This window comes from Melospiza georgiana, chromosome 11 (genome assembly GCF_028018845.1).
Source record: "Melospiza georgiana isolate bMelGeo1 chromosome 11, bMelGeo1.pri, whole genome shotgun sequence".
Taxonomy (NCBI): Eukaryota; Metazoa; Chordata; class Aves; order Passeriformes; family Passerellidae; genus Melospiza; species Melospiza georgiana.
In genome coordinates this window covers 3701892-3715476 of record NC_080440.1, presented here as the reverse complement: position 1 = coordinate 3715476, position 13585 = coordinate 3701892, and positions in this window count along the sequence as shown.

Genomic DNA, 13585 nt, shown 5'->3' with positions numbered 1-13585 from the left:
ACACCGCGCACATTGCACACACACCGTGAACACACCGTGCACATTGCACACACCGCACACACACCGCGCACACACCGCACACACACCGTGCACACCGCACACACACCGCACAAATACCGCACACACCGCACACACACCGCACACACACCGTGCACACACCGCACACACACCGCACACACCGCACAAATACCGCACACACCGCACACATTGCACACATTGCACACACACCGCACACACACCGCACACACCGCACACACACCGTGCACACACACCGCACACACACACCGCGCACACCGCACACATTGCACACACACCGTGAACACACCGTGCACATTGCACACACCGCACACACACCGCACACACACCGTGCACACACCGCACACATTGCACACACGGCACACACACCACACACACTGCACAAATACCGCACACACACCGCACATCGCACACACACCGTGCACCGCACACACCGTGCCCAGGTGCACAGCTGAGGGAAAAGGGGCAGGGGGGACATCCCAGGGGAACATCCCACAGCACACGGGGGACATCCCGCATCAGCTCTGCGGGACCTGGGCTTAGCGGGGAACATCACAAAGAACGTCCCAGGGCTCGGGGGAAATCCCGCCGTGTGGCTGAAGGACTGACCGCAGCAGGCGTGGTGGGGTCCTCCCAGGGCTGGCTGGGGTACACCCTGTAGCCGGTATTAGGCTGTCCCATAGCAGGTCTAGGGGCTCATCCCAAGCGTGGCTATGGACATCCCACTGCAGATTAGGGAGCAGAGAGGCATCCGACAGCAGTTTAGGGGAGAAACATCCCACAACATATTGGGGACATCATGTAGCAAGCTGGGAGCAGGACACAGCAGGTGTTGAGGAAATCCCCACATTTTTCAATTTATATTTTTGTTCCAACAGGAAAGGCTTGATGGCCTTCCTCACTCCTTTTCTTCTCTATTTTCCTTACTTTTCCAGCTCTTTATGCTTCTTTTTGCCTTTCTTCTCCTTCCTAACTCCCTTTTTGTCTCTTTTCCTGCCTCTCTGTTCCTACTTCAATCTCTCTCTCTATTCTACTCCCCTCCTCCTGTTCTCACAGGTAGGTCCCATTTCCCCAGATTTTTCAGTGTATATTTTTGCTCCAGAAGGGAAGGCTGGGCCTTTGCAGAGCCCACATCTCCCTGAGCCCCCAGCCAGCCCCGTTCCTTGGCTGAGGTGAGTCTGAGCGTGGCTGAAGGGGAGCAGCAGCCCCTCGCCCCTCGTGTGCTCCTGCTCGATTCAGTCCCGGTCAGGAGCTGTCAAACCCGTTCCTTGGTGGCCTCCCCTCGGGGGCTCACTCTGTCTGGAGGTGTTTTCATTACAAACGTGCCCTTTTTGGGTGCTCGGGGTTATTTTGTACAAGTGCGCTCGAGACAAATATGGGCTGGGTAAGTAGGGTTTACTCCGAGGATGCTTTAAAAGCAAATTGGGATGAGCCAATTTTGACATGAAAGGATTAAAAATAACTGGGATGTATCCTTAGCTGTTGTAAACTCATGTTGCTGCATGAAGCACTGGCAGTTTAAACCAGGTGAAGGGATTAGCTTGTTTTAAATTCTGTTTGTATCCTAGAAACTAAAAATGAATGTAAGCCAGGAATGATTATTTTCACAATCTCCAGGTGTCCAGAACTTTCGAAAACAAATAATCACTTTCAGCTCTAAACCTCCTGATCCTCTAAAAACACTATAGAATTGAGGAGAAATAATAAGGGGGAAGAATTTTGTGCAGGTTTGTGTAGACTCAGTCATTTCTTGTAAAAGACATTTGACATAAAAAGTATCATTTATGAAAGGTTGTCAATCCTAAGCCTGGAAGGGCAGCATTATACATTACAATGGGGATGCTACAGACTTACTAGAAGCCACCTTAATGTGAGTATTCTTACTACCAACTTGAGCTAAAACTGGTTTGCTATCAGAAGAGACCATTCACATCTATATGGCCTTTAGGTGATCACAAAATTGTAATGAGATATTAACTAATGCCTATTAAATCCTTCCTGTTCTTAAAGAAAAGGTGACAGCTGAGGAGATGACTTTCTGAATTTCAGTGTCATTACAATTGTTTTACTGCAAAATTAGTAAAAGCCCAAACGTGTTTTAAATGTAAATCCTCACAGTGCCCATCTCATGAATGCACTTGTTGGGTTTCTCTGGCTCTTCTCAAAGCCTCAGTTTTACTGAAGACTATCTATGAGTAGGCATTCAAATAATTATTTGGCATATTCAAGTGATAATGCACTACAGAATTTACAGAATTTTGAAGACTAAGAATGTGAATATATCAGCTATCTAAAAAGATAATTTTCTCATAAAAGAATTGAGAAGAAGCATGTAATGCGAGACAGGAGAATTATCTTTTTGCCCTAAAAACTCTCTTAATAATGACAGTATCTAATTTGTCTAATCTTTGTCACTGTATATCCAAAAATGGTCTTGATTCAGCAAAATGGTGAAAGCTTGCTGGCTCTTGTAGAGGAAGAATGCATTTATTTATATCAGATATATAAAAATGTATAGTCTAGGTGTAAAGTTCACACAAGGTATGAAAGGCCTCAAATCAGTTGCCTGTAGAGCCTGAAATGACCTGAACACACGAGTCAATCAAGAATAAATTTCTAAGCTGTACCCTGAATTGGGATGTAGTCCAACATTTCTGCTTTAGGTCAATAATTATTGTTAATTAATTAAAGTAGAGGTTGACAGACAAACAGCCTAAGACTCTTCTCAATAATTTGTCTTCTCTCTTGAGGTCTGTACACGAGGCAGAATAGACCATTTCTGCTGACATTAATCTGGGTCCCCAGCCTTTACGCAAGCATCATTTATGTTTTTTTGAGTTGCAAATATTTCTGTAAATTACTTCTAAGTTTGCTGCCTCTCTCTCTGATGTGGCTGGAGCTGGCCAGTGCCTTCTCAAGTTCCCAGCAGCAGCCTGGCAGAGAAATGGAGGCCTCACACCTGCAGCTCTCCCCGAGGCTGTAAAAGCCAGCTGGGACCCGAGGTGGGGCTGGATCACACAGTCTGCATCGTGTGGAGAAAATGGGAGGCAGCTCAGGCTGTGAGACGCAATTCTCGCGCGTGGGATTGCCCTTGGGGACATCCATGGGGTGCTGCTTGTGGGAACTTGCAGCACTGGCTGAGAGCTCAGCAGTTTCTGCCCCGGGATGGGGCAGCTGAGGAGAGCAGCAGCATCCACGCACCCCATGCTCATGCCTGGCCTCTTCTGATGTCAAATAAACTAGCTTCTAAAAAGTCTAAACACAAATGCTGATGTTGGGATCAGAAGAGGCACCGTTGTCTGACTTCCTAGCAAATCAATCCATAAATTTCATTAGTGAATCCAAAATGGAGAGAAAAATTATGTTTTAAACTAGCACTTAAGAGATATCAAGCACTGGCTTACAACAATGAAAACAACTTCCCTCTGCAAACTTCTCCAACTCTTAAAACCTCATTTCCTGTTTGAATTTCACTGATCTGGACCAGCATATGATATTAAGCCCTCTAATATCAGGAATTTTCACCTTCTATGTGTAATAAGCTGGGAACAAATCCCACAATGCATGTTTCACTACACAGCTACATTTTTGTCACCAACAAGTGATTCTGGTAGCTCATCTCCATAACCTTTCCAACAGATCAACAAACTGCAAAGTCTCAGGCATGATTTCAGGAATATTTTCATCCCCTGGGAATAGCCACACTGGTCTACTCTTAGTTATATAATCCTGCAGACCAAGTCAACAGTCAGCGTACAAACAGAAATGTAGTGAACATGCTAATAAAAATGAAACAGATTGACAAAGAGCTTCAGCAATAAAAAAGCATCCACAAGTGATTTTATTTCTGGGGTCAGACAAGCAGTAGTTGTAATGAGCTGCTGCTGTATGATCTGCTCCCAGGGCTCCTGGTGCCTCATTACGCTGCTTTTCAGCACTGCTGTTGTCATAGTAGTCCCTGAAGATGCTTATGTAAGGACTAAGATGATGGTTCTGCAGTATGTTGAAAAAGAGCATTTAACAGATAAGTGCTAATGTTCTAGATTAGGGATTCTCACTGCCTTACTCTGCACTGGCTCATGTAATTGCATGAATCACTTTGATTGCAAAGTACACGCTCCCCTGTCAGCTTAGAGGGATTGAAGTGGAATATTACAGAGTCTGCTCAGGAAACAGTGCTGGAATAAGAAAAACCCTGCAAACATACCACAAAAACTAACAATTCCTAGTTACTCATGAAATTTGCTTCTTTGATTTGCCCGCAGATTTTATTTAGACTTTTGTGCAGACATGACTGCGTTGCCAAAGTCCAGGGCAGCACAATTCCAAGTGATTCAGCAGGAACTGTGGATTTATGTGATGGGCAGGGACTCCATGCCTTTCTGCAATTTTCTTTCTGCAATTTTTTAAAAGATATGTCTTTTAAAAAATGTGGACTTCCTGCCAAGAAGATACAGAATTGGTTTGGGGAGTTCACTGGACTTTGGGGAAACATTCTTTCAGCACTTTTTCTCCTTGCTGATTGCTTTTGGTGGGAAACAACTTTCCCCTACACACCAAAATGGGCCATGAGCTGTGAGCTGTGGGCAGAGGAGCCTCTGGTGGAGCCAGGGTCTCTCCCTGCACACCTAATCTAGAGAATGAGGACATTTTTCATTGAAATGGGACTTACTGGGCCATGGGGACAGGAGGTGGGGAGGTTTTCATGGCCACAGAGATCTACCAAACACAAGAAGTGGAGAGGAATTATTCAGGAGGGCATTGTAAATCTGCTCCCACCATGGACAGGCAGTTTGAGACCAAAGCCAAGCAGGTTTTGTAGGCTCATATTCAATAAACAGACCAGCCCAGCTTTCCTCCCTGCCAGGCCCCTCATGGTCCCTCTGGTCCCTTCCAGTTCTGCCTTTTCCACCTCTGCAGGCCCCTCACAGTCTCCTCTGTGTCCCTCATCATGGAAACCTGTGGGAGCACTATGAATGCTGCTAATCCCTGGCTTGCCACTGTCTCCAGAGGGACCAAGAAGAGGTCACTTGTTCAGTTTTTATTTACTGAACTGGTGCCATATGGCTTCCTTAGATTGCCTGCAGGGAGCAGGGTTGGTTTTTTTTCTCCTTAACACACAGTTTAGTTTCTGTTTTGGGTTTGTTGCTTTGCTTTTCCCCTGCTTGGCTGGAATGTGGTGGTGGCCAGTGGGAGGATACAGGGCAGGTTGTGCTCCTGCCCCTATTAGCATATTGGGGCTGGAAAGAATTAATCAAAGAGGCAATGCCCAGAGAAAAGGGTCAGCTGTTCTGCAAATTACCAGAATTTCACCACTAAAATCTCTTTTTCTGCACCCCTGTTCTGTCCCATTGTCTTCCCAAGGCCAGTGGCAGCTGTAGCTGTTCTCCTGCTCATTTGGGGTGTGTGTGGCAGCTGGGAGCACATCTGTGTCCATCCCACCCCACAGGATGGGGCATTCCCCACTGCTGATGTGGGACTGGCAGCCCTGTGACTCTCCAGCCTTCCCTGGTGCTCTGAGCATTGGTCATTCAAGGCAGAAACAGGGAGGGCACGTACACAGAGGATCCAGCCCACTTACCCATCTGCCTTGGCTTTCAGGCCCCCCAGGAGATTTTTTAAATTTTAATTTTTCTCCCATTTTTCTCATTTCTGACGTTTTCCTCTCATCCTTGTAGTTTGTGCTGCTTCATCTGTCACTGCCATGGGAAGGCAGGTATTCCCAGCAGAGCCCATCTGAGGGGCCTCCAGGGCCTGGAGTACCACTGAGTTCCTTTTTCTCCCTTTCATCCATATGCAAGATTGCTCAGAAGGGTGAAAATTCCAGTGAAATGGCATGTTAGCAAAAAGCATGCATTAGCAACCCTGTGGGGATGGCTGCAAAATGCTTTCCCTCACCAGAGCCACCTCCAACACAGAAACTTCACTTACTTCTCCCTTAAGGATGAACTTAAAAAATTGCAATGTCTCTCTAGTGAGTTATATTCCTTAGAATCCCAAAGCACTTAGTAAATTACATTCTCCTGACTTCCTTCAGCTGTGACTGGGGTATAACCAGAACTGGGGTGACAACTGGCCAGGGTTTAGCTTCACATGCCCTTGTTAAAAATGAACTTTAGCTGCACAAGAGAAAGAACCCCACCCTGGCTGAGTAGTGGTGCAGTTTGTGGGTTTCTCTTCGGATGCACAAAAGAAAGTGCTGATGTGGAGCTTGGAACTGTTTGGGCTGTTCTCAGGGAATACCATGGAGTTTTCAGCACAGAAGAAATCAGCACCTTGGGTTTATCTTTTAGCTGGGTACAGCTGACAAACCATGACGGGGGTGAGTCCTGCACACGCAAGTGAGGGCACAGCCCGGGGCTGCAGCCCTGACATCCTTTAACCTTGGCTTGGCTGGCTCTGTGTCACCATAGGACACAAAAGAACACAAGCCCACACCACTGTTCTCAAGCTGAATAAAAAAGGGAAGTTTGTTTTCTGACTCCAACATTTACAGTTTTCCAAAAGTGACAGCGAATTGGAGGGTGACAGTGCCACCTCTCCAATGACACTGGTCAACCCAACAGTCCATCAACTTTCTCCTCCTCCATAAAGGCATGAAAAAACAATGAGTTATTTACTGAAAGTGTGTGAGAAAGTTTACTACAAGAATGTCAACATCAGAAGGCTTAGAAAATCTTAAAAACCCAAAGTAACAGGTCTGAGCATAGGTGCACAAGGGAGGGCACTGCCTGGGGCTGCAGCCCTGAGATCCCTTGGCCTTGGCTTGGCTGGCTCTGAGCAGAGGTGCACAAGGGAGGGCACAGCCTGGGGCTGCAGCCCTGAGATCCCTTGGCCTTGGCTTGGCTGGCTCTGAGCAGAGGTGCTCCAGCCCCAGCTTTGCTTTCGAGGGAAGAGCGCGACCCACAGCGTCATCTCCTGACGTACAAAGGACAAATTATCCACCTCATCCTCCCACCTCCCACTCTGTTCCCCTGCCAGCTCGCTTTTCAGGAGCCACTAGTGGAAAGGGCAGCTAATTATTCCAGGAATTCAAATTGGTTCCTTTTATGGCAGACATCAAACAAAAGCAAACCCCCAGCAATGCGGGCTGGCGTTGGCTGCCTGCCTCAGCTGCCAGCCCAGTGCTGGGAAGATGAGTCTCATCCTCCCAGCAGCTCATGGTCTGGGCAGAAGTTGCCAGAAAGCAGATGGGGAGGAATGGAGGCTCAGGAGGATGAGGATGGCACAAGGCTGAGGGAAAGGAAGCAGCAAAAGGAGTGTGGTTTGATGGGTGGAAGTGTGACAGAGGTTGTCCATGATGGACCACACAGCCCAGCAGCAGCTCTGCTGTCTCAAAAGCACTTTACTGGGTGCTGGTATTGTCTCAACTCCAATTCCAGGGTGACTTTGTGGCATGGCAGGGGTTTTTGGGCCATGCACACCCAGGTGGGCTCATCTCTCCTCACTACAGCCCTGCCCCATCAGCCAATGTCCCCATGCTGAGGGCGTGGACCTGCACCACCTCTTTTGCTGCCCAAGTTCCCAAAGGGAATTTTCCCATTCTACCAACTCCACCCAAACAGCATGGCCAGCTCAGGCACATGTGACAGTGACATTTTCTACTCCTCAGTGACAGTGACATTTTCTATTCCTCAGTGACAGTGACATTTTCCATTCCCCCCAGAGCTGATATCTCCTGTTGCCTCCCTCCTGTGACCAGGGTGCCACCAAAACAGCTTTGCCTGAGAACAACAGTGTTGTGGAAAATGGCTGAATAAGACCATTACAGTGTTTCTTGTTGCCTTGACAATACACTGAAGCTCAAGAGATCCATTTTAACCCTGTGCTGGGGTAAGACCAGCTGATGAAACCCTGCTGGAAACAAGGCAAGAGACTAGACTTGCAAAATCAAGTTTCTACAAATGTGTAGGATCATCAGGATAAGTGGGGTTTTGCCTCCAGAGAGGGTCTGGCTCTTTGCCTGGGAAGAGTCTCCAGTCTCTCCCTCTAAAGGCTGAATTTTCAAGTACTCTCTAGCAAATCCCTTCCCAGCACTCCACTGTTTTTTTAAAATACAAAAGTAATCCCAAATGTTCAAAACACTCATGTTCTTTAGCTAGAGCCTCCCTGCAAAATCTGCTGAGTCTGAAGATGACCTGCAGCCAACATCCATGGGCTTAGGGGGTTTTGACCAACAGGCTGTTGCTCACAGAGGAATAGAATTCCTATTTTCCAGAGCACTGCTTCTTTTACATTGCTATTAATTCCAATCATGGCACATCTAATTTAGGAATTCCTCGGTGACCAATACACTTCAGTGCCATGACAGGAGCATGCAGCAGTGAGAAAACAGTTAAATGTGGCTGCCTAAGCTCAGTCCCTTACTTGGTCTCTGGGGAACAGCACCATTTCCTAAAGCAACTCCTCCCTTCGTCACTCCATGTAGGAGCTCCATGAATAAATGAGAAATTGGCTTTCTTATGAGGGTCATTGCCCAGCCAGGATTATCCTGCAGGGCTGGAGGGTCAGGAGCCCCTGTTCTGAGAAGCGCTGAGCCATCTGCTCAAGGTCCCACAAAGTGTGGCTGCATGAGCTGCTGACTCTATTCAGACCTGCTGGAAGCATCAAGAGCGGAACAGGCAGGTACTGCTCCAGCTCTTTCTAAATCCAGCTCTTTCTAAACCCAGTTTCTCAACTTCCTGCAGCAAGACAGAGCAATTTCACTCCAGATGACGAAATATTTCCTTCAGTTTACCCTAAATTCCAGCGAGCGATGTAACCAGCCATCCTTTAGTTTTGCATCACCTAACACAGTAAAGAGTGTGAACAAATCAATTCTCAGTGGATCGCTTTGGTATTTAAATCCCCCAATAAAACCTTTTCTGTTTTACTTATTGAGATCCCTTTCACATCTGCCATCAGGGTGTCCTTACACGCCTCATCCTGCCAAGGTTAATAGTCAGAGCTGGGATGGTTCCAGCTCATTTCGTCTTGTCTGAGATGACATTTTAAGCAGCAAGTGCTTTGTGTCTGACTGGCATAAAGTCAAGTGCCTTACCTCTCATAGCCAGTGCTGACAGTGCTCAGTTAGAAGTCTGCTAAATGGCTGGTTTCTGTAATTACACTAATTGCCTAGGAGAAAAGAGAGAGGAGTGTATCCTTCATTGAAAAAAAACCACGTAAGTGTTGGTCTGCACTGACCTTTTCCTGCTGTTTCCTTCTCCTCTGTGTGTCAGCTGAAACTTCCCCATGTTTGCTCCTTGTTCTGCACTTCCTGGTTACAGCTTGGGGGGACATGGCCAGAAATATGCATGGATTTTTTAAAAGAGCAGGTACAACTTTCGTGGACATGGATTTTACTTTTTCTGAACGGTATAAACAGGATATTCCTCTGAAAATAAGGTGAAATGGAGCAATATTCAACTATACATATAATTTTCTTCAACTGAGTAGCACTACTTGCTTAATATTAAGCAATAACTGAGGGGAAAATAAGGGAAAGTGTGTGGTTTCAGTAAATCAGGAATTTAAAGAAATCCCTCTGTACATTATCATTTTTAGCTGCATCTTAAACAACTTCCTCTACCAGAAAAGCTGCCCAGAATGTGGACAGAAGAGCAAACTTTGCCACAGACAAATCCTAACTCAAGTTCAACCAGCAGCACTCAGGCATTAACTCCTCATGTCCTGGGACCTGTGACTTTCCTTTGCCCTGGGAATGGGAAATGGCTGTTTATGCTCCTGCCTCTAATCCAACACAAGCTGGAGAAGCTCTGGAGGTTTCTATTTGCAAGGACAAATTCATCCTGCCTATCTCAGTGGCAGGACACAGCGATCCCCCTGCATGGAAACACAGCTCCCTCGGCCTTGGCATCCCCACTGCAGCTCCTGGGAGCTCCTGACCCTGGCTGGCATCCACCACCCCACTCTCACTGCACCCTGGCAGCTCTCCTTGAAGCAGCTGGAGCCCCACAGATTTCCCTCAGATCCACAGCCCATCAAGAGACCCCTAAATAGGCAGCAGCAGGAGACAGCCCTGGGTGCAGTGTGGGCCAGCCTTTGAAGCTGACATCACTTGGGTTGGAGGTGTTTTGAACCGCAGAGAGGGAGCTTTGTGAAAAGAAAAGGCTTTTATTCTGACAGTCAAGCTTAAGCCTGCCATGACTGTATGTAAAGTGCAAACTCGGAACTTAAAGAGGGAAAAAATAAAAGGGCTGGATTCAGCGGACAGTCGGGTTTGACTCCAGCTCGGCTGTCAGAGGAATAAAGCCTTTGTAAAAGAACAAACCAAATCCTCAGTTCTTTTCCCCAGCACCAGCCTTGACTGTTGCAGCTTCAAAGGGCTGGGCTATGCCATGGAGGTCCCACAGGGAGAGCAGGGCCGCCCCCGCAGCTGCTCCAGCCCTTTGCATGCCAGGCCAGGACACAGCTCCATGCCCCACACCACAGCCCCTTGCTCCACACCACAGCTCCTTGCTCCACACCACAGCTCCTTGCTCCACACCACAGCTCCTTAATCCACACCACAGCCCCTTGCTCCACACCACAGCTCCTTGCTCCACACCACAGCTCCTTGCTCCACACCACAGCTCCTTAATCCACATCACAGCTCCTTGCTCCACACCACAGCTCCTTAATCCACACCACAGCTCCATGCTCCACACCACAGCTCCATGCTCCACACCACAGCTCCTTGCTCCACACCACAGCTCCTTGCTCCACACCACAGCTCCTTAATCCACACCACAGCTCCTTAATCCACACCACAGCTCCATGCTCCACACCACAGCTCTTTGCTCCACACCACAGCTCCTTGCTCCACACCACAGCTCCTTGCTCCACACCACAGCTCCTTAATCCACACCACAGCTCCTTAATCCACACCACAGCTCCATGCTCCACACCACAGCTCTTTGCTCCACACCACAGCTCCTTGCTCCACACCACAGCTCCTTGATCTACACCACAGCTCCTTAATCCACACCACAGCTCCTTGATCCACACCACAGCTCCTTAATCCACACCACAGCTCCATGCTCCACACCCTGGGTCCCCCACATTGTCCTGGTCAGGCTGCTGCCCACCCACAGCTCCAAAGGAAGAGAGGTTCATTCCCTGGCTCTGGAGTTTCTCCACTTTGGGGCTGCTCTCATGGCATCACTGAGTTTGGGTCAGTGCCACCTCAGATGCTCATTTAGGAAATGAGTGAGTAATTACCATATCTGCTTTGTACCTCCAGCATCTGCTCCTACGCCTCGATACACACTGGTGCTCCAGGCATGGGGGTGCCCCCAGTGGCAGAGCTCCCTGGTGATCCAAAGGCAAAGGTCTGCCCACAAAATATGCATGTAGAGCCAGGAAACCCAAATGGCAGAGCTGGACGTCAAGGCAGAAACTCAAGCAGCTCATAATCACTGGGGTTGTATTTGCCTTTCCAAAGGGCATAACATTTTATGTGATTCATTAAGATTAGAGCCCTGAGTGCATTCATCAGGGCCTTGTTGGTGTGGAAATTAATCATTTTATGGTGCTGAGCTTTGGTGGTGGCTCCCGTGAGGCTGGGCAGGCTGGCCCGTGGGTGACATGGAGGTGTTTGTGCTCAGCACAGGCTGGGCTGAGCTCAGCAGGGCTTGCTCCAGGGCTGAGGAGGTAGCCCAGGGCTCTGGAATCCTGAACACAAGCTCAGCTTGGAAGGGACAGCAGCCATGTCAGGCCCACACAGCACTCCATGGCACAGCGCCAGGAATGAGCAATCCCCAGGCATTTGTGTGCTCCCACCTCAGCCCTTGTGGTGTTTTAATAGTGGCCAAAGCAGTTAAATTAAAGGGAGACCATTGAACCACTGCTGCTGCTGCCATGATCTTCCACTCTGGTATTTGTGGCCTCCATCCCCATGGCCAGTGCCCCTCCACTGAGGGTGGTCTGGCTGGATGAGGGGCAGAGATCAGGTGTTGAGGGTGCTGGTCCTTCTGCAGGGGGGCCAGCAGCAGGAACAGCTGCTCCTTTGGGACTGGGTAATCTGGGATGATGCACACTGGGTGTGGTACATGCACATCTCTGCACCTCAGACCCCATACTGCCCCTTCCTGATGTGGTATTTAGTCATAGCTGAGAGAAATTAATCCACATTTTCAGTCCTCTAGATATTAAAAAAAAAAATTGAAAATAAAAATCTGAAATGGGCAATTTTAAAATTACTGTATGATAAATTCATAGATTTATAACTCTTATAGTCCTGCATAGCTGCAAAATCTTTGAGTTATTACAGCTTTACAGCATCCTGACCCTTCAAGTGTTTGTATTTCCCATTGCATCCTTGCCAGGGATAAGAGATAACTGCACTTGTCTGCAAAACGCCCTGGGTAAGACAAGATCATCAGGAAAATGGCAAAAAGCAAGATGCATGTTCTGTGTTGCACTGACTTCCCTGTCACTTCTGCTCAGTTTATTAGCAGCAAACATACTTTTACTGCACTCCTGCCTTCAGATTCGATCTACTGCAGGAGGTGCACAGACACAGAGGGGTTTTTTTCCCTTTTCTCTTGGTGATGTGATACTGATCACTCTGAGAAACCTCTCCTCTTTGTCGGCTCGTTGGCAGCCCTGACGCAGGGACAGAGAATTGCTGCCAGCGTCTCCAGCCTGACCTAATCCATGAGCTGACCGAGCATCCATGGGACTACGACGTTTCTTTTGGCATGAGGAAAATCTCTGGCAAGTTCCCTCAGTGAGACCTTGCAGACTTTCCACAAACACTCCTGACGTAGCAGGAGTCGGGGGACAACGCCAAAGATCATCACAAAGGTGGCATTAGCTTTGTTCTTCCACACTGAAATTGAGCTTTCCTGAAAATTTCAACACTTTCTTTTTCGATCAAAACCATCCCACCTTGGTTTTTCTGGCACAACCATCTCCCTCCAACACTAAATCTCATTATGAGTTGAAAAGAATGACGGAAACCACAAGGCTGTAAAAGGAGGAAGTGCTAAGGTTGTTGCTTCTGTTTCCAAAGCATGAAATAAGGTATTGAATAATGAGTTTTTCCTTTCAGTGCTTGAGCTCTGTGGGGATATTGCTACAGCTAATTCCTAGTCATGTATTTAACAAACTTACAAGCAAGGTCACTTGGTCACATGTCAGGTATGGGAACCGCATGAGCCCTGTGGGCAAAGAGAATGAAAAGCAAAAAAAGCACAAGATCTCTGAATTCACCAGAAACCCAGACAGAAAAAGCCTGTGGAATAAATACTGTAATCCCTCATCCCTCAGGGATGGAGCGGCTGTCTGACCCAGGGCACTGCTGGTCTAACAGCATTACCTTGGGGACATTTTGGGCTAGTTTGCCCAGAGATTGCCTGTGGTCTGCCAAAGAAACAGTTTCTGTCAAAGCTCAAATGGTCATCCACCAGATCCCCATAGGAGGAAATAACAACCACAAACTTTCTCAGCTTGTCACCACAGGGCTGGCCACATTACGAATGAACTTTTCCCATTCATACTTGGATTTCACCACATGAAGAAGAAAGAGAAGAAACACTGCAAATAGGGGGAGGCTGGAAAGAAAGAG